This window comes from Dermacentor variabilis, chromosome 10 (assembly GCF_050947875.1).
Source record: "Dermacentor variabilis isolate Ectoservices chromosome 10, ASM5094787v1, whole genome shotgun sequence".
NCBI lineage: Eukaryota > Metazoa > Arthropoda > Arachnida > Ixodida > Ixodidae > Dermacentor > Dermacentor variabilis.
This window is the reverse complement of record NC_134577.1, coordinates 60,034,560-60,056,709: the sequence shown is the minus strand read 5'-3', so window position 1 is coordinate 60,056,709 and position 22,150 is coordinate 60,034,560.

Here is a 22,150-nt window from a genome sequence, read left to right as displayed (position 1 = left end):
GGCATTCTCAGATCACGAACAGCAGGTTGCCATTATCTCTCAAGAGAAAAGTGTATAATAGCTGTGTCTTACCAGTACTCACCTACGGGGCTGAAACCTGGAGGCTTACGAAAAGGATTCTACTCAAATTGAGGACGACGCAACGAGCTATGGAAAGAAGAATGATAGGTGTAACGTTAAGGGATAAGAAAAGAGCAGATTGGGTGAGGGAACAAACGCGAGGTAATGACATCTTAGTTGAAATCTAGAAAAAGAAATGGGCATGGGCAGGACATGTAATGAGGAGGGAAGATAACCGATGGTCATTAAGGGTTACGGACTGGATTCCAAGGGAAGGGAAGCGTAGCAGGGGGCGGCAGAAAGTTAGGTGGGCGGATGAGATTAAGAAGTTTGCAGGGACGACATGGCCACAATTAGTACATGACCGGGGTTGTTGGAGAAGTATCGGAGAGGCCTTTGCCCTGCAGTGGGCGTAACCAGGCTGATGATGATGATGATGATGCTTGCTAAGCATGTTAAACACAAGTAGTTAATGTAAATCTAGGTTAGAAATTGTTGTCAAGAAAAAATATACCACAGCCAATGTTGCCTTCGATGATGTGCTTGACTAAACTAAAAAAGTGAATTCCAATAAAGCTTCGATTTTGATACTTCGCTCAGTGTTCTCAATAGCCCGCCATTGTGTCGGCCCACTCTGCGACTTACCTTTTCCATCTTATGAAATTTTCCGTGCTACAGAGTCGGCGAAGTATGCCCGGTGCTTCGTTTTGTTACTTTCGCATCTTTTTGCAATCCTCATTCAACCACGGGACCCGTTTTCTGCATGTATTGCCATTCGTTTGTGGAACGAACGTTATTATTGGGATAGCGTTAAGAGTACCGTGTCGCAGAAAATGCGGCGTCGGCAGCGTCCCCTCACGCGAAAGTTCCCAAGCGTATATTAATGTATATGCCACACCTCGCTTTATGGCATGCTGTATATGCGAATTATATTTCAGCATCATTCTGTCAGAGAATTTGATCATACCTTCTCTTACATTTTTACAAGGTATTCTCTCGGAAGTTATAAAATGTCAGGCCGCAAAAAATGACATGAAGCAGAACATGGGCGCCGCATGCCTTTTCTGTGAAATCTGATAAGAGTTAAATATTATGAGTGCGAAACAGCAACGGAAACCAGAAAGTGACGTAATTTCTTTTTTTTCTTTTTGGCGCGGCTGTGCACTATCTTCCGCATCGGCCCATTCAAGAGGCCGCAGCTTCTACCCGAACGCTCTCCTTCGTTCATAGTGTTTGGCACCAGAGTTTGTCGGCAAATACTACGGTTACGTAGTTTGCAGTTGCCGGAAAGCATGTGAAGCATTTGTGGATCTTTGAATGTTATCTCGTTCCGCCCTTAAAGGCGAAGCTTAAGATTCGTGCAAGTATTTGCTGGAACAATAATAAAAGCGCTTAAGTATGCTACTGCGTCGTCTATCCTAAGCTCCCATATATAATATCCCGTTAGGTATGGCGATTCTTTAAAAATCTGAGACCACCTTAGCACTTCTCGTTAGTTCTTAATACAAAAGTGTTGTTGTCCAATTGAAGGCCCTTGAGTGAGCCTTGAAGTTATGAACTCCTCTCGGGCAAGAAAGTGCGCTTTGACACTTGCCCGACGCTTCCGAGATAATAAAATACCGGTGCACTTCGACCTGAGACGTCTTGCTACTCTCTGACTGCCATAGAATCTATGGCGACGCTCCCGAGCAAGTTGTGATTTGGAGGTCACCGCTTTCGTCATGCTGCGTGTGGCAGTGGCAATACCGGTTCAACTAGCCGGATGTCACAAATCACATTGCACAAGGTCTGCTATCTACGAGGTGCTGATTTAGCCCTGTTTGTAAGACACTCGGCTTCTGAGCGTGGGGTCGTAGGCTAGACACCCACTACCTCATGTTTTTCCTTTCATTTATTTTGCCGTTTTTTATACATCAATTTGTTTGTAGCGAAGACTCAGGCGTAGTTAAGACATAGGCAAGAGCTTGCGCGGACAAGCAACGCGCGGAGAACAAAGGCACCCAAGACCAACCTTGACGTGGCGTCGCGGCGGTTCCCTCTCCCCTCTCTAGTAACATATGGCGCACCAGCGCGCAAGTTGGTGTTGCCTTCGCTATCTCTCCTTCTTCGAGGTGTGCATGTGACGTGACACCAATGGTGACGGGAATTTAGGTGCCGTTGTGTTGCTGCAGACGCCGGCTTTTTGATTATTATATGCTTTCGCATCAAAATGCTACCAATCGGCCGAAGCTAGCTCCAACATAACGCCATGCGGAAAAGAGGCGTGTTCCTGCATTAAAGCAAATGCTACTTTTAAGTGGTCCTTTCCTAGGGAACCAAATAACATTCCATTCCAAGTTGGAGAGAAGAGTCGCTTGAAAATCGCTAAATGAATGGAAGAATATGAAATGTGCGTTATCTTGGAATAGGTGGCCTCCTTCTGATCTAATAAGGTTTACCTGAGCTTACAAGAACGTGCTCAGCGAGCCGGCCTGTTAGATCACTCGGAGAGCCTTCCCCCGAATTGTTGATCATTAAACTCACGAACAATAAAAATCAAAATTTGAATAATATGCAATTAGATTGAATTTGGAGAAGGAATTTTAACCAATCTATCAATCTGGATTACTCGCATGGACAACGTCTCCATGGGCATTATAAGTTGTAGATGTTAAGTGGCAGAGCTGTCTAAACATTGTCACACCACCAAATCATGGAACACCATCGTCAAGGTGTTTCAGACAATGGCATATCACCGCAAGACGTTTGATTGCTCCGAGCTTAATTGCCTCTCCTGGACTCAAAACGCCTTAGGCTTGAAGTAAACTACTAGTTTTTGTAGGTTCATTAAGGTTGCGAATTAGTCCTCTCGTTTGGAATACATTATCCGTAATAACACAGTATTACTAATAAAAGGAAATCGTTGCACGTACCTGGAATAAATTGAAGTCTTGTTCACTTAATGTAGCCGTGACCAATAATTTTATTGCCTTTTTCCTGCGGTCAAGTGAACATTACTGAACACCTTCCTTATACGGGCTTTCGTGAAGATATTCTGTTTGACTCTTAGGGCGACGACTTCTTTTTTTTTATTTCCAGTTGCCCCATGATCGTAAATATGCAGCATGGTCGCCATCGCAGTTTACATCTTGCAGTGGGCTGTGTCACCAAACTCGTCGGAGTTGCGGCCTTGGAAACCACGTTTTGCACAGGTAAGCTGGCCACTGGAGCTATGTTGATCTTGGTCATAAATTTGACATTAAAAACATTGTCGCGTGCTTGGAATGTAGAAACTTACAATTTCCAGGTATATTGCTGTTCTATGGTCTATGACAAATAGCTAGATGGAAAGGCCAGTATGAGAAGCACAGTGGGCATTCATTTTTATTTCAACGAGAGCATCACACCGGATGTGTGATGCTCTGTGCTGAACGCAGAGCCTCAACAGCCGATGTTGATGCTCTGTGGATTATTCACCTTCCGTTATTTTTAGTCCTCGAAGAGCTCTGTTCCGGCAACTATTGATAAGATCGGCCTCAGATATTACTCCTCGCGTGCTGCTCATGGATGAGTGGAGTATGAGGGTGATTGGAATACCTCCCAATTTCGCAAGATTGGTTGGCTCTTCGTAGTGCGATATGTAACGAACCTCGAGCAGGTGGTCTCCGCTGACAATTGTTGTCACGCTATCGCCAACGCCTAGGGCGTCAGCCAAAGCATTGCCAGCAACAAAAGGAGAAAGTATTCTAGTTTGGTTTTCAGTTCTTTCGCACTTTGCTACATGGAAACGGCGGAAAGTCTTTCGGTCGAGTGAAGGAGTTGGTAAGCCTCCATTGATGCGTCAACTTATTCGGAGTGTTGCACTTAGGTAGTGAAGGAGATTTCAAGTTTCAAGTTTCAAGTTCATTCATCAACGATGTCAGTTTTACAAAGAATTGTAAACAGAATTAGCACTACACAGAGAGTCCCAGCGTTAGAAATTGTCAGGGGGACTCATATACATGAACAAAATAAAAAAAGACGAGATACAGATCAAGCATTGGTTACGGTGACATTACTGACAATTTCATAAAAATAAGGAACAGTGCAAAAAAAACAAGAATATAAAGCTGTTTAGTAAGACAAAAATTGCGAAGAAAACTTCTGTAGTGAACAAGTAATGGAAATTTACAATAGAATAAAGATTGGAGTAATGTGACATATAACATAATAGCCAAGTCAATTATTATTACAATCACAAAAGTCAGTTGTTAGGATGAAGAGAGTTGCTGCATATGATATTTCTTGACTTGGTTCTTGAATATATGCTCTGTGGGGGATGATTTAATGATATGTGTTATTGAATTCCACAGTTTTATTCCCGCAAATGTGGTAGTGAACTTACCATAGTTCGCGCACTTTAGGTAAAAGACGATTATCGAGTTCAGAGAACCTAGTATAGTGTTAATATTTACAAACGTTTCAGCAACGAAACCATCTATATGTGCAATATTGCTAAATAACTTGTAGATCACGATTGTTAACTCGAACTAAAATAGCTTGTGAAGAGGATGAATGTTTAAACTGCAATACAGTGGTGATGAATTGGGTAGGAAATGGCTGAAAGTCATGAGACGAAGCGCCTAATTCTGCAGGCGTTGAAGTTGGCCGAGGTGAGCAAGGTATGTGTTACCCCAGGCTGATACGCAGTAAGATAAATGGCTGTGAATGTGAGCATGATAAAGGGAATGGATAATGTGCGGCTGAAAATATGAGCGGGTTTTCATTATGGCGCGTAGTCCAAACGAAATCTTACGGACAAGCGACTGCGCATGGAGAGTGAATTTCCGGTGCTTGTCTAAAACTACGGCAAGAAACACTGCGCTATCAGACATTGGTATTAAGTTGTTGTCAAGACACACGGATATAGATTTCGAAATTAGTGTCGGGAAGGAATGAAAAACCATAAAAACCATTTTTAGCGGATTGACGCGCAACATGTTCTTTTGACACCAGGAAGTTATGTTATGCAGATCAACGTTATCGTTTCACTGTAGCTCGACGACATTATTAGCGCAAGAAAAAATAGTCCTGCCGTCTGCATATAATATACAGTCGCTAGTGGTCAGAACATTGGGTAGGTCATTAATAGATAGTAGAAACAGCAGCGGAACAGCGCGTTGCTGCGGGGTGACGTACAAGGAGACGCGCTGGCTTCGTATCCCCCTGGCGGTTGCTCCGGGCATTGTGCTGTATGTATCTGTTGTATCTGTTCGTCTGTCCATCGAGAGGCCCAGTGCCAAGCGAGAAAGGCGGAACAGCAAGGCAAGCGGTGGCAGGTCGAGCATGAGTCGACCGACCCCGAAGTGGTCGGCAGGCGCCGGGCACGAGCTAAATAATACAGGCAAATGGCGGGGGTAGGGCATGCCAATCACAATGCCCAAGAACGAGCCAATTTGGTATGTCAGGCAAAGGGTCGTAGCCCCTAGAAATTCCGAATAAACTAAATAAGATTACGCTGTAATAATCGTTATTCCTCAATATTGTCACGTTGTAGGGAGGGAGAGGCACGCAGTAGCAATAAGCGTGAGTTAGGGAACCAATTTTTTTATTTGTCGAGCATGTGTCGACAAAAGTCACACTCGTGCAATACGTAAGCGCCGAGCACATGTGTCGATCGTCGTAAAACTGGTTTGCGACTCAAGTGCGTCGGCTGTTTATGACGGACAATTCGAAGATTCCAGCGTAATCGCATATGCTTGTGTGCCTTCCAGAATGTACAACACTATGCACGTGACTCATACATCTAACTACCATAGGTCCCACTAAAACATAGGCGACAAATTCAATCAGTGAGGATGACCGAGAATGTTCTGACACATGCGAGCGCTTCATAGCTTTTCACTCAGTCAACGTCGGTGTGTTGGGGTCCAAACGCAAACACCATCGCTGGGCTGCTGCTGCTCCTCATATCTTCGTCGAAGATTGTAGGATCGCCTGTCCATCCTTGGCTAGTACTTTATGGGTAGGCATGCAGGTTATCGCGCTTCTTCGGCACGCTGCAGTAAGGTGGCAACGTCGAGATTTTCTTCTGGGGTGACGTGCGGTAGCATTGCATGTCGGCGTTATCAGCTGACCTCCAGCTGCCTGGATTCGGAGGCATTATCATGTAATCGTAACTTGCACCGACTGCACTGTGAACGATTCCCTCATGACGGAGTAGTCGGCTCCTGTGTGCACTGAAGCGGAGACTGTGTGAACATCGAGCAACACGTCGAGGTTGCTAGTTACTATTGCTGCGTTTGTTATTCCGTTGCGTCGAATGAAGTCTGAAGCGCATAGTCTCCCAGTTAGGCCGCATCCTCTGTAGGCGGTGTGTTTTTCCTTCGGAGGTTCGTCGAAATTACAGCGTGTCGTTGCTACGTCGCGCATTCTACTGAATGTGTCTTCATGAAAATACTGGCCACGTATTAGGCCATTCTACTGAGGGCACTGCTGTGAGAGGACGATCGGGAAAATCGTCGGGCTCTCTCCCCGAGTTGCAAAGTAGTTGGGAATTTAACGCGGTCGCTCGCCTCACTATGGACGACGAGATTTAGCGCGCGAAGCATGGTTGTACCATGTCAAGGTAAGGTTATCGACTGTAGACGTGGCCTGTATTTCCGCTGTGACGGCAGAGCGGGGGGTGGTCGGGTGTACACCATACGTGTGTCTTGCTCAGGGAGTTGAGTAGGCTGATGGGCGGCTGCCTTGGTGGCGGCAACTGGCGACGGAATACAAGAGTTCCAGCACTCTGGTGCCGGAGCGGAGAGGGGCGTCGACGGCGGATGACAGCGACGTAGGTCATCACTTCCTGCTTGAGCTGCGAAGACCCAGGCACTCATAATGGCTGCTGGATAGGCCCTCAGACGATGTCCGCAATGCAGGCTACTTGAGACAGCGTCGAAGCGAACATCCTACGCATTTATTCGCGTACAACGGCTCCAATCGGCTTTGGGAGCTTGCCGGAACCAAGGCCCTGTATTTTTCACTTCAGCGAAAGCACTAGGCGGCTATGTTCCCGAGTGCGCATTTCCAGCGCTTTGTCGATGGGGCTTCTGTTAGAAATTTCGCGGCGGTCTTGGCCGGCTTACGAATCAGTCCGGCGTAAATCTCTCGCCTCAAACCGCGCATGAGGAAACACGCTTTCTTCTCCGACATGTCAGGGTCGGCGGGCCTAACAAGCGGTTCATATCTTCCGTGAAGATCGTGATGTGCTCTTTCGGTAGCTGCACACTAGTTTATATCATGGTTTTAACCGGATTCTCGCTCACGGCGCCCATGAATGTTTGTAGGAAGCCCCTGCAAAGCAGCTCCCACGCTGTTATGCCGGAGTCTCGTTTTTCAAACCCCGTCCTAGCGCTGTCTTTTAATGAGAAATAGTCCTGACACAGCTAGTCGCACTTTCATTTGTTATATGTGGCGATTTAAGCTTCGGTTTGCAGTCAGCTTTCCGGATCTTAAACGATGATCTGTGGATAACGGTGGCTCCATTGGCTGTGGCAGCGTGATCGTTGCTGGCGACACAAGGGTTGTCATTGGGCCTGCTGATTCGGCCATGATGTTCCTGGTATTCTCGGCCACATGAGCGTGCACATGCGCTAGTAGTATGTTGTGCCAAGCTCGCTAGCCGATGACAATGCGTACGTTGTTTTCATGGCTTCCTGGGTGTATCCGGTCACAATAAGCACCTCTACAAGATGCCACATTGTAGTGACGGTGAACAATGCACTAGCAAGAAACTTCAGTCACGCAACTAACTCTTATCGGGTAACGGGAAAGCACAAAACGAGTTACATTCGGGCAGGAAGATAGTGACGAGCGTAGACATCAATCGCCAAATCAGTGATTGGCGGCTAACGTTTGTCGGATATTGATGCATCATTCGTTGAAGATCGTAGCCTAAGCGTTGGTGCTTTCAAGCCTTCAAGAACGCACATTTGTATTCGTATTGAGCATGCAGCTTGGTTACGAAAGGTTCGACCACAGCACAGAAAAAAAGATGTTTGATTGGTGAGGAAGATCTAGAAGATTCTGATACACGCAGGCGCGTAATGCGCTGAGCGGTAACCTAACATTTTTTAGCCGGAAAATAGCGTTCGCAGGAAAAATATAGAAAAGTAAGCGTGCGAACATGTATGAAAACTTGCTTGTCATGTCAAACATTTATTGTCATTTTTGCACAGAAACGTTTGTCACATCAGGCTAAAAAGATTTTACAGCTGCTACTGGAGAGCAGTCCGAGTCAAAACAAATGAATTCCGAGTGGATAAAAAGCTGTCTAATAAACATCAGAAGTCCTGCCACTATAAAACAACTAAATATTTTCCTAGAGGGAGACCATGTCATACAATGAATTTCCAAATGATTTGAGTCAAGTACTGTCTGACTATCGTCATCGGCGTATTTTATGGTATAGAAAAAACATTCTCGGTATGAATGCAGGCGCCAAAGAACGGTCAATGCATTGAACAAACTTTCTCAAGCAGATACTTTTCATACGCGTACGATGTAGATAAGCATTGTCGTAAAAGCATCTGCAAATGCTTTCTCTCGAAGGCAATTTTGCCTCTGGACCTCGATTAATGGCAGAAATTACTTTTTAGTTGACAAGAATACAGTACCTCCTTTCTCAAATGCTTCCTAAACAGAGATATTACATTCTGTTTACGCTGCAATATTATTACGAATGTGGTTCATCAAATCTTCGCTGGTACACTGTCAAAAGACCTGCACAAGAAGTTTCTCAAACCAAATGGGGGTCACTGATCTTTTGTGGAGATTTCAGCATCTAATTACACAAAACGCTATCTTGCAGCCAATTAGTGTTTGTCTGAAAGTCAGTTTGATAAAGCAACATTCACCAACAAGATAGTTCATGAGACAGTGAGCGCTGGCCAGGACCTGCAGTATTTTTCGACATCGAAGCATCCCAAATACTTCTGGCGACGAGGTCTTGTCGCGCAATTTCAAAAAACCAGACGGCATCGTTCACATCGTGCTTTCCTTCTGGCACACATGCCTATCGCGTGTTTCTTGGTCTGCAAATCGACATCTGCACTGCGTACAGTCATATGGTGTTTTATCCGCGTGCTTTGTTCGGTGGTGACGGAGGAGAGTTGATTTGTTCGTAAAGAATCGATCACAGATTTTGCAAATGAAAGCGGTGTTTCCACATTGCGTGTTTACATGTCTCTTGAGGTTATATTTGTTTTCAAATGATTTAGCACATTTTTGGCATGCATGGCGGTTCTCCTCTGCGTGAGTGCGCTCATGTTTACGAATATTGGTCGGCCACTTGTACATTTTTCCGCATTTTATGCAAAGGTAGGGTTTCTCATCTGTATGCGTGCGCTCATGGTGATATAGATGACCAGCCTTCCGGAACATTTTTTCACATATTTCGCATTTGTAGCGTCTCTCGTCTGTGTGCGTGCGCTCATGTTTAGCTAGATCACAAGCCCAGTGGAACTCTTTGCCACAGGCTTCGCATTTGTGTTTTTTGCCAGTGAGGTTGTGGCAATGTTCGACAGACTTAGACATCATCACAGACGATTGATCACAGGCTTTGCAAATCTGGGCTGCGTCATCCGTGGGTTCTTTGGCGCGCCCGTGTAAGGCGTCTGGTCTGTTCGAAACGGTGCCACAGACACCGCACAATTCTCGCTGTTCCCTCCCTCCGGCTCCAGGAGCATTCCTGCAAGGACACGGACAAAGGAGCTCAAAACGGCCCACACTTGTTACGAAAGGAGAAAAACACATCTTAACAATCAGGAGGTTGACAAACAAAACCTTGCGTTAAAGATAAGGCGTCGATCTGAACCTTAGCGCTAACTTGAAGCATTTAATCTTGGCGCTCGATTGTGGCTCTAGTTTGCGTAAATTGAAAATTGCTGCCTTTGATGGTCTGTTTCGCTAAACTTCACAATAAGAAGACCCGTACCTGTCGCATATGGGCTATACATAATGTAGTATGTAAAGCGTGTTTTTGGTATTTCTTCCCACTCGAACCGAGAAGAAATGCCTGGTAAGGGTGGTTAAATAAAGAATTAGCAGATCCAAACACGATGATATTTTTCTCTCACTGCACTAGAGCCCCTGTCTCGTCGGTATAAAACATTGCAATTAGCGATTCACGTCTCCACCATAAGAAATGGAAATGGCGCAAAGGCGAACTATTCGCTTTAATTCTGAAAACTAGCTGTCTGTGGAATTAACTGAAGTCCTTCACATCGAATACAGTGAGCAACTTCCGGGCTCAAGATTGCCTGCAATGTTTGTATGAAGTCATTTAATATTTGACTCGCATTCGAAGTGCACACCGTTCCTACCACAGGTATCGTGAGAACGACACACACGCAATCATTTCCCCATACGTAGCAAGCACAGATACATCAAATGCTTCAGTGTTTTCATGTGCGATGGATGAAATATGCTACCGAAGAAGTTAGTATTTTCTTTTGTTTTTCTGGGTAAGATAATGAACACTGCAAGCGTTGTGTTAAGGCATTGCTGGTACGGCATCTTTTCTACCGGTTAGTGAAGAAAAATACAACGGGCAAAAGAGTAGAGACAGCGCGTATGGTGCATATCTTTTGTGCAGCCTGTTAATCATTCAAATATCTACGCTAAACACTAGATGAAGATTGGTCGCTAACCTTGCGTTAATGGCTTTTTACTTGTATACTTTTATTTATTCTGGTAGCGGTTGTTTACATAATTCATGAGCTGTTATGGTTTGGTCCCAGTCGTGTGGTGTTACCTTGTACGTCGTTTGGAATTATGCCAGCTTGGCCGGCATCAAGACCGGATTATTTATTGAAGAAATTAGAACTATCAAACAATCAAATTTCCATTGATAGAGCCAATTAAATCCCCGGCAAATTATTCAATAATTATTCAGGGTTGCAAGGGGGAAACTTATGAAATCACTAAATATCCATTTCAACACTGATGGCAATTTGCTTTAGTGTAACGTAGATAACCTGTACATTTCTTTATTTCTTTTGCTTTAGTGGCACATACTTGGTTTTATTCATTAAAATAAGGAACATTTCTAGCTATTACTTCTACCTTTTATATGTGATACATTAATAATATTTGTGGTTTTACGTGTCAAAACCACTTTCTGATTATGAGGGACGCCGTAGTGGAGGACTCCGGAAATTTTGACCACCTTAGGTTCTTTAACGTGCACCTAAATCTAAGCACACGGGTGTTTTCGCATTTCGCCCCCATCGAAATGCGGCCGCCGTGGCCGGGATTCGATCCCGCGAGCGATGTGATACATTAATATATGAACAATTGGAACTGTAGGGCGAGTTTACGAGGTAACATAATTGTAAATCTGCCCTTGAGAGGCAGCGCGCCATCCCGTTGTTTTTCTCTGGGTGCGCCCCTGCAGCTGTTTCAGAATTAGGTTTGTGTAGCCGCATTTATTCTGCTACTTCTGTTAAGGCGACTAAGCCAAATATGTGCCAGGATTCAATCCGCGTGATGTTACTTTGTAAGCCTTTCTTAACTCTACTGGAAAACACGGGGAAGGCGGGAGTAGACAAGTCCACTTGTCGAAACGTAGGCTCCAGCTTTCACCTTGTTCTCGTTTTGCTCATTAACTCTACTGGTTTATGTGGTATCTATGTCGCAATATGTACTTAAGTAAAAGGAGGTAAATAAACCCCATAAAATGAATTGATAAAATTAAGTAAATATTTATTTCATAAAGAACAGCAAAATTTTACCTGAAGAAATATATAAATCAACATTTAGGCAGAATTCTTCTCGCGATCAACGTCAACTTTAATGCGACTTAAAGCACTGCTTATTTTCCTGGGGTTGAGCAACACATACAAAGGTAGACTATTTACCGCACAAAAAAGTTCTCCGAGGATTATTTTACTTCCTAATGCCTAATTTGAGGCCAGCTCTATACGTGTTTTCATTTCGCGATATATTGTCTGGCGCGGACAGTGTCTCGTGGGGCACGTTGCAAACGGAGCCAAGTGAGGCGCGACTGCCTCGCTAATCGGGAGATCGCGAGAGGCAGCGTGATTCACAGCAGCTGCCGCAGTCGTCACTTCAGTGTCGTAATCCCATTGTCGTCATGCAGTCAGACCACGCTCGTTGATGTATCGACGTCATTTTTTGTGCGTTATTAGGCCGCAGTTCGGCTGTCGCTATCGTGTGGGGATTATTCCGTCGTTGTCATGCCAAAGTTGTCATTGCGTCGTCGTCACACAGACGCTATCATGCATTTGTTGTCATACGGTATAGTCATCGTGCCACCTTGGCGGTGCGGTCGTCGTCATTGTCGCCATTGTCGCTTTTTCATGCGCTTGTCTTACCGTCGTCGTCATGTCATCCTTGTTATACCATGATCATGACTTAAGATTGCACCTGTCATTGTCGCCATGTCGCCGCCATTGTACGACTTTAACATTACATCACTATCACTCCCTAAATTTTAAATTAAGTTAGGAGGTTTTACGTGCCAAAACCTTGATCTGATTATGAGGTACGCCGTAGTGGGGGACTCCTGAAATTTTGACCACCTGGGGTTCTTTTACGTGCACTTGAATGACTACACGGGTGTTTTTGCATTTCGGCCCCATCGAAACGGGGCCGCCGTGGCCGGGATTCAATCCGGTGACCTCATAATATCATTCCTTCTTATTCCATCATCATTGCGTTGGCGTCATACAGTCATCATGTCTCCAGGCTCATAGGTTACCTTGGTAAGCGAAAGTCATAAAGCGGCGCAATATTTGAGCATTTGGCATATAGTCGAATAATTGAAAGTCAACGCTGCATTCTGAAATGAACGTCACTTAAGCAATATGGCCTCTCACTGCGTTGCTCGATTACTTTAGACACCCGCCGTGGTTGCTCAGTGGCTATGGTGTTAGGCTGCTGACCACAAGGTCGCGGGATCGAATCGCGGCCACGGCGGCCGCATTTAGATGGGGGCGAAATTTGAAAGCACCCGCGTCCTTAGATTTAGGTGCACGTTGAAGAACCCCTGATGATCAAAATTTCAGGAGTCCTCCACTACGGCATGCCTCATAATCAGAAAGAGGTTTCGGCACGAATAACCGCATAATTTAATTTTGTCTTTAGACGGAGGCCTTTCTATTTACTATCTTTAGAAAGGAATATGGCGTACTACGTACGCATTTGACAAACTTGCAAGAGCGCTGAGCACGACAAGCATATTATCACCACATCCACCATGCCGTGTGTTTTGAATAACGGTTGATTTTGTGCACGTTTCACATATCAGAGCTCTCCTCCATAGCGAAAGTGCCACAGTGGAGGCACAGTTGTACCACGGGCAGCATTACGCACCGCCTGTGATTTGCTTTGTGCAAAGCAATTTTTAAAACGTGGGCTCACCTAGCGATGTTTTCCGGAACGGCCGATGCTTCCTCCATTCCAGCGCGGCTCGTACTGGGCTGTGCGTGATTGACGCTGCTGCTGGACAACATAGGTAGGGAACTGGTGATTCCGCTTTCAGTGACATGTGTATGGCCTGAGAGAATAACACAGGTGTTAGTTCGTCACTGTGCAAGGGACATTGAACGAGCGTGAACATGTCGTGCTGAAATAAAAACACGGAGATTTAGTTGAGGTTTAGTGATAGGGTAACCTGATTTCAGTGCTTCCGTATGCGGTGCTCTTTCTGGAAATATGCCTTCAATACATATGACGAAAGACGCGCGTGACGGAATTTATGCAGAGTTGAATTTCCCCCAAAATATGTGCTGTATTTAGTACAGCAGAATAGAACACGACAGTGTTCCATGCCGAAGATGAGAGTAGGCGTTTTTAACGTGATAGCACTACGGGCCTCGTGTAGCAGATAATTCGGTGTCTGCGGCCGGCGCCGGCGTTGACCGTCTTGTGAGCAAATAATCATTCCGAATCAGACATATCGAATCACGCAGGTCTCCTGTGTAACGCGAATGCGTTACTGAACTAAATGAATTTAGGTAAAAGGCGTCTGAAACAGTAAAGTACGACTTACACGCAACCAACAGATATAGCACCAGATTGTAATTTGAATGTACGAGAAAACACTTTTACGCGGAAACTCAAGCACAAAGCAATTTTCCTGCGTTTCTACCACTCTTGTAGCACGGACAGTGGCGTACCCACCACCGAGAATCCACGGCCCACGTAATAACCGTGGTTTCTTCCGGAAAGCTCGCTTTCGTGCATAGATTTTGCAGCCAGCGTTTTACAGTAAACGTTACGGTTACATAAACTTCAGTTACCGAGAAGCGCGAGAAGCAGCCAGGGATATTTGAATGGTATCGAGTTTCACTCTATAAGGCGAAGCTAAAGCGTCCTTGAAATTCTGTTATGTCTGTAATCGGAGTCAAATTTTGGCTCTACAGTTGCAGCAATAAGCATATTTCAGGCTTTACTAAGGTGGCGATGGAAACTATGCAAAATTTCGTAAGCTAGCTTTTGCACAAACCTAACTTGCCTTAACCGTAAAGGCCGCGTTCTCATTGTAGTAAAGCTCCTTAGTAGCGAATAAAACTAAAGTTTAGCTCTGGCGATTCTGTCTAAACATATGAGAAGTTCGCGGTAACTATTGCACTAAATTTACCGAGATCTGTTGCACTTAAAAGAATCAGTTCAAATGTATTGACTGGACCAAACGAAGTTTTGTTTTGGCTGTGAATGTTTTTATAATTTTTTTTCAATATGGAACAATTTCTAAGATATGAACAATATGAAGCTTTCCAATCTAATACGGAAATAAGAAGGATAACATAGTTTTGGATACATCTAGTATCACCTCTGAAGTGGTCAAAGTGATATAATATGCTGCGCTCTGAAATATGATACTATGTTTTATGTAGGACTTTTGCAAAACTTTCGCAAACAGTCAAAATGTTTGTAAGTTAGTAATTCATGAACCAATTTTGGCCACCTCAGGTGCTCTAGCACATGCAGTTTTGCAGAGCTGTGATATCTGCTTCTTCGTTGCGGGGTGGGTATGCGGGCAGAGCAACAAAGCTGTAAACTATGTCCTTGTGAGTTGTGTCGTCCAAGTATGGCTATCGCGCTGTATGGCTTTCACGCACCAACTTTCCCAATCAGCTATCCTGTTAATTCGAATTGGGGCTGCTCACACAGAAACCGACATAGTGACGCTCATAAAGTGTGTCCTCTTGTGCAGCAACTGCAACGATATCGTGGCCTATGTAAGTGCTCTTTCCGTTTGTCCTTGTCGACCTTTCTTGTTTCCTTGTTTTTATCGCGCTAAGTTACTACTTGAATTTCCGTTGAGGCTCGTTAAGGGTCCTCGCGAGTGGTATCTATGGTCGAAGGCCAAGCAGTACATACCCATGATGTCACTGGCATCGTTGTGGCTGTTAAACGCGTTCCACAGGTCTTCGAAGGAGTCGTCACAAATCCTAGAACTAGACATATGTATTTGTATCGGACGCTTTGCTTCCAGGTAAGCCGGGAAATATGTGATGAAGTTTTTGTAAAAGAAAAATTTGGAACAAGCTAACTGCTATTTTGTTAATAAATGGGATACATGTAATGTTTCATTTTACCCAAATTCTCACTTGCTGGCTTCGATAAAGGGAAACCCTGTGTAATACGTGTAGTGGGGAACGCCTCTTTGACTTACACGAACATGCAAGTCAAGTTTAGTTTACTTTAGTGTAGAGCTTGATCTTTTGTTCACTTACGGCGTTTCTGATTAGTGCATTGTAGTTGGGTATAGGTGTTCGGTTTTCAAATTGTCGTGGCGAGGACTCGCGGAGGAGAATCGGAATGATAATTTCCGAATAGGCACACCGGAAATTTTTTTATCTAATTGTTCTATAAAATAGGACGAGGCTCAAAAGAAGAAGCTGCGTGAACTCCTTGCGTGCTATGATTCAAAGCAGCGCTGTAATAAAAAGAGATGCTCCTTCCGCGTCAGATTGGATTCGAAATCGCCGTGCTTGTATTAGGATTTTCACAGCAATTTAAATGAATGACCAATCATGGATCCGTGCCATGAGGAATCTATCTTCTAAATAATTAAAATTACGAGCAACATGGCTCTCATAGAGTAATAGAGAACCAACAGTTGCCTCTTAGGGAAGACTCAGTCTGAAGACTTGAGAAGAAAAGGACGCAGTCAGTTGAAGTTAAGCATATGTGACAAAATGTGTTCTTGCCAGTTTGCTTCACGTGTGACCCGTGGAGCTGCCTTTCTGAAAAATTAAGTTGAGTTACAGGGTATGAACAAGGCGCAATAGCAGAGATAAGCCTCTGAAAGAAAACGTAAATGAAGAGACGTGCATGTACAGTTGTAAACCGCAAATCATTCTAACATGGGACTTCTTTACCGTGGCAGCAAAAAAAGTTGTCGAAGGTTTACTCTTTAAAACCTGCTTTAGAACTTAAATATACTTATAACTTTCACTACAGCTAACGAAGCAAGACATCACCAAGGTGACAGCCGCACTATAATGAGCGGCACGTGTGAACGGTTCGGGAGTGTTTTTAGGTTGGGTGTTAAACTCTCGTATAGCGGGCGCATCGGTCGGCCGTGACAGTCACGCATCACGAAATGTTATTTCAGAAATCTCCGTACGTTTATGAGCAGGCGCGAGTGAAACGGGTGCGATAGGGAAAATATGGGGGCTTTTGCTCTTTGAATATCTGGCTTAGCCTAGGTGGTGCGAAGGAATAATTTCTTTGCTCGTTTTGTATGCGTTTGTCCCGGTTTGGCCGGCATTGCGGAATGAGATCGCGGGCTGGAAATGCCCATGCACTAGCTTATTTATGCTCCGACACTAGCTGCCGGCGCGGTAAATCAGGTGAAGCAGTGGGCACTGACGGGCCATGTGGTGATCGCTGTTTCTAAAGGTACATCGGACGTACGCGAATCCCAGAATCTAAAGATACGTCGGACGCGCCTGGTTTGCTTCGGTTTCACTGGCTCCGCGGCTCCCGCCTACCGATATTTTGCACATATTTTTCTTAAGGACGTTTATTTAGCTCAAAGAGGACCATTAGAAAAATATGCTTTTGTAAGGTCGCGGCGAGCAGCATTCGAAAAGCCTGACACGAACGAAATGATGCTTCACCGCCCTGGGTTTCTATAACAGGCACGTAGGTCGGGGAGTGTTTTTGCAATTCACCATCAGCGATGGTAGGCCGTTGTTCCAGGAACATCAGGGGTGACCTCGAACTCGGCAGGCCAATGCCGTAGCCACTGTGCCACCGGAACAGGTGTGCGACGCGGTGACCAAACACGAGCGACGTACATGTTCGTCCATAGAAGCATTTGCTTCCCGCAGTGACATAACTTTGGACCTTAACGATAAACAGCCGCAGCTATGCTTCCCGGGAAGATATTTTGGCATCACCCGTGCATCGACGCGCTAAAAAAAGCTAAGAATGTCGCCAATGTACGCAGGCTGAAGTCTGTCAAAAGCCTGCATTGAAGTGAGAACTAATCTATAGCTATCAACGCCTGCGTTCTGGGAAATACCTACGGGAACAATATTCATCGAGAATTTTTACAAGCGGCAAGACTCGCGTAGTGCTACAGTCGGGGGTGCCCGAAGATCCCTCGAAGAATTCCTGGATTGTGTTCGGAGTTACTTCTTAGCGGAAGGTAAACGCAGAAGGCGTGTTTCCACTTTTACTTTCTTCAGCCATGGCTGCTTCGGCGCATCTAGAGCTTTAGCGTCGGTTTCGTGAAAGAAGCAGGCGGAATCATTGCGCATGCGCAGTCAGTGCCGATGAGTAAAGGGAAGAAACGAAACGATTGGCTCTTTCGAAACTAGAAGGCAGCCATGGAGCTCATGTGAAAAAGAAGACGATAGAGTGCCGCCACTATGTCGACGCTAAAATGCTAATCTGAACGGTAAAAGAGGCGTTCTAAAAACTCGCGCTGTCTTGCCACCAAATGATCAAAACCGTGTAACCCCCTCTCCCAGTTAAAAACTTGAAATGTCTCTCTAAGGGCAAAGCCCTTCATGGGTCATGGGTTGAAAATTTGACCCTCCTGCGTTATGGCGTCAACACTCAAGCGCATGCGCCAGCATTTCTTTACCAATAAAAAAGGAAAGAGTTCGATCACCTTTGTTCGCGTTGAACGGACGCTCTTCTAAATAAGCAGTGTGGCCACAAGAGTGTGTGTGCGGTTTCTCCTGTTTAGTTCCTGCCTGGCGAGCAACGTACACATACGTGTCTTATGACGTTTTGAGGAGCATCAGTACGTCTGCGTGAACTGGAAATGCATCTGTCGTTGAAAGTTAGCGCTGTCTGTTTGCCTAATTTGCCTTTCCGTATCCCTCTCATTCTGTGCTAAATGAATATATAAAAGCACATGAAGCTACGTTCGTCGAATTAAGCGCTAAAATCATTCAGCGAACCAGCGTTTGTCTCCCAATGGTCTTCATACACTTGCCACGGCCGTTCTAGCGGGCCTTTAACCACGCAGGAACAGTGGCGATGCATAGGCGACCAAAAAAGAGCACAAGAGATAAACGAGTTAAGCGAAAGAAAGTAACAGCGCATTCGAATGACAATGTCAAAGTAATTTAAGGAATTTCTTGCGAGCGCGCAGGATTCAGCCTTCAGCCTCTTTACCGTATGCTAAAGTGACTGAAATCTTTTACTTTTTCTTCTCTAAGTGAAGTGCTACGGCTTCCAGGGGAAAATTGGTCCACGTTAAGTAATTCTGGAATATATATATATATATATATATATATATATATATATATATATATATATATATATATATATATATATATATTCCCCGTCTGTGAAGGGGCGCTGCGGTCGAGGGTAGGGAGGTCGTGCTTTCTCGATGTTGGTGTTGACGAGCTCTTCTTCCACCCTTCTTGCGTGGACAGTGGGCGGGTTTTTTTTTTTGTATGTTAATTCTGTGAACACGTGGTGACCATCGACAGCTTGAGGGCATTTTTTGTGGAAATATTGGAAGATGCTTCGCGCCCGGCTATAGCCTTGAAGCCTAAGTGGCTTTCATTGATGTTCTATAGCTTCTACTGGATGCCTGACACGTGGATGCACCTATTCTTTGTTCAGGCATGTCATAAGATGCGAATGGAAAACAGATGCCAGGTCCGGGACCCTGCGGCCCATTTGGAGTTCTTTCCAGGGATGGCGTCAGTGTCTTTCACACTCGCTACATGGAGCGGTGATCTAAAAAAATGTCGTGCTGCTTGCATCGCGAGTCTGGAAAAAAGTTCTGTTGCACGCACTTTCATGAAATATGGAATTTACAAAACGCTGCAGAAATTCCGACTATTGTTTCGTAATGGGTAGCCGTTTTTTGGCTCTGCTGTTAGTTCGCTTTTCTTTACTTGCTTGTCGTACCTTATGCATGTCTACCTACCGATCGCTTTTCTGATGTCTAAAATGCTTGCTCATTAGTAGACAATTCTCAGAATTTCGGTAGCATTTTGTGTTCTTTATCATGTGTGTCCTGCATAGACCCCATCATGCTACATAGTGAAACTCTCGGATTCGAACTGGTTCAGCAAGTCACATATCGGAAATAGCCAATACTTGGTTACTTGGATGGATACATGTGTGTAGAGTGAGCACTACGAGATTCGATGTTGGAGGAAACCAGCGACAACTAACCCTTTGATTTGGCCGGAGCTATGCACTGGTTAGCCTCACTGTACATGGTCTGAAGTCTCACTTTGTTTAAGCGTTGCATTTCAGAAACGAGAATTCCGTCATTGCGGTTATCTTTGCGTAATGAAAGGCGAAGACATCCTTGGCAATTGTGAGATACAGGCCTTCCAAGCTGGTTATTCTTGAAGGGGCGACGTAGACAAATTTCAGAGGAGGAAAATTTTTTAGGCTGCCAATCATCTACAATCCCACTATTATCGCATTTCCCAACCAGCCATTCTATGATTATTCATACTCCGCACCCCAAAGCACGCTTCTTTGCATGCGCATCTTTAATGAGCAAAAGTAAGCTTTCAAGGAGACGACAATAACGGGTTTCCTTTTTTTTTGTCGTTTTCCATTGCTTCTTTAGCTATTCTAAAGCGACCAATCATGTACATTTACCCAATTTTAACGGTAGGATGTGCTAACTTCCCCAATTACGCATTTATTTTGCAGACAAGAGGTTTTTGGAGAGAAAAGACTTTTCGTGTTAATTACGGATTCTGCTGGGGTAGTCAACAGGGAATGCTTACGCATTAAAATTGAAGAGTGCGCTTAAGCGAATAAGGAAGAGTTTATTGCATTGCCTGTGCTGATTATGCACCTGACGTGTACGGTCTATTGCACCTCTTCATTATCGGTTGAACTAAATGAGTAAGTTGGGTCACTGAAGCACGCTTTCAGCACTTTACGAAAGAAAAATGCACGCACAACAAAAGTTCCTGCTACTCTGCACTTCAATGAATGGAGAGACCATTTGGAGGCGATTCGTCGATTGTTTGAACCTGAAGTCGATTTCTTACAGGTGCCCGTAAATTTCGATTGCTTCAACAGCTACACAGCTCCTACTATGGAAGGGCGTTTTTGCTCCTCGTTTACTCTTTCCCTTCCCATTTTTTCATTACATTGAGCGTAGGGTAGCAAACGGGAAGCTCGTCTGGTTGACCTGCGTGCCTTTCCTATCCTTGCATTCTCTCTCTCTCTCTCTCTTTCTAAGAATTTAGGAGCCAGGATTTGTACCTTTTGCTTCGGGCCGTGACTTCTGCCTCTTGAACGACGGCAGCCCGACATTCTTGAGAAGGTCGTCGTAAAGAAGCTGGCTGTATCTCACTTTGATCCCGTGATGCCTTATTTCTAGCAGAACTTGTTGCTGGGCGAGTTGGTTGAGATCTAACGAGTACATTGCTGCGCCAAAAGGAGCACAAAGACTTTGGAGGGAGGGTAAGAAACTACTCTCGACCGCTATCACGACTCTCAGCACTCGACTCCTGTCGCTTCTTACTCTCCCTCCTAAGTCTTTATTTTCCTTTTGGCGCAGCAATGTATTCGTTAGATCTTATTTCGAGCGTAGGTTTCGTGCAGTACATCGACACGCTGAGAACAGATATAGACGCACCAAGTCGATTGTATACCTGAGGGAGGCCAGGCGGACGCAGAAGAGAATACATTGCCACATGGACCAAATATACAACGAACAATGGAACTCATTCTGTAGCTAGGTGGACCCCCGCAAAGCACTGTCTCGCGTAAGGCTTAATCTCCAGGGCGTACGCGTTTCTGCTCGGCAACGCAACCACTTTAAGGCACAGGCTCTCCACCAAGGCTGTCGAGAAGTCAATGTTGGAGAAGGATTTTGTGAGAGAATTGCAGGTGACAGAGTGTTACGAAAGGATCTTTAATTGTACTAAGTTCCCTTCACGCAAGCTTCGGCAACGGACGAACCTTTCTACATGGAAGAATTGAAGGCTGCTCTAGCAATATGCAGGCGTTCCTCTTCGCCCCTGACTAAATATAGCGCCCGCTGCGGTACGCCTTCTTGAACATGAAGAGCGAGAGGTCCTGCTGTGTCATCCCAACGTTTCTTGGAGTAACGGAAAGAGTCCCCTTGAACTCAAACCATATCTGCCTCTTGCTCTCGCCAGCTTTGTTGGCAAGTTAATTGAGAAGATGATCCCCACGCGCCTCGAATTGTTTTTTGAGCACTGCGATGTTTATGCAGACGCGATGACCGGCTTTTGACGTGGCTTTTCGTCGGTCGACAACGTCATTGATTGTGCGTATTCGACAACAGCATACACCCAAACGCCTCTCCTTAGCGCTATCGTAAGACATGACTGGCGCTTATGGTAACGTCTCACGTGAAGCCATCGTTGACGCGCACGTATCCGTTCAAATCGGAGGTCACGCTATTCACCGAATTGGGAGCAACCTGACCCGAATGAGCTTTCTTTTTGTATTCATCGAGGATGGTGAAATTACCGGCCACTACACCACATATTGTTCGACATAGCTCTGATTTGGCTAGCGGAATCCCTGCCATGCTCGGTCAGACTATCAATTTATGCAGATGACATTTGCATCTGGGCTTCAGGAGTAGCTGCTCCGCAGGTTCACGCAAGATTACAAAAGGCTGCAA